This window comes from Nicotiana attenuata, unplaced genomic scaffold (genome assembly GCF_001879085.1).
Source record: "Nicotiana attenuata strain UT unplaced genomic scaffold, NIATTr2, whole genome shotgun sequence".
NCBI lineage: Eukaryota > Viridiplantae > Streptophyta > Magnoliopsida > Solanales > Solanaceae > Nicotiana > Nicotiana attenuata.
In genome coordinates this window covers 5,531-5,907 of record NW_017688888.1, presented here as the reverse complement: position 1 = coordinate 5,907, position 377 = coordinate 5,531, and positions in this window count along the sequence as shown.

Sequence of the window (377 nt, the reverse complement as noted above, 5' to 3'; positions counted from 1 at the left end):
ATTCTCACCAAAAGCAATCAAATAAAGTGCACGGCATCACCCTTCGTGCTTTCCCTCACATAACTCTCATATCATGGCACGGAATGGTCCTTCGTGCAATTATAATCAAATCAGAGCACGGAATGTCCCTTCGTGCAAATATGATCAAAACATGACACGGAATGACCCTTCGTGCATATAAAATCAAAACATGGCACGGAATGACCCTTCGTGCATATATAATCAAAACATGGCACGGAATGATCCTTCGTGCATTATCACTCTTCCTCACCGAAACAGTAATCACAACCAAACGGGGCGAGGGGATAAACAAATAATAAGAAATGTCCCGGCAAGGGAGATAATCAATATACTCAAACCATCCCGGCAAGGGATTA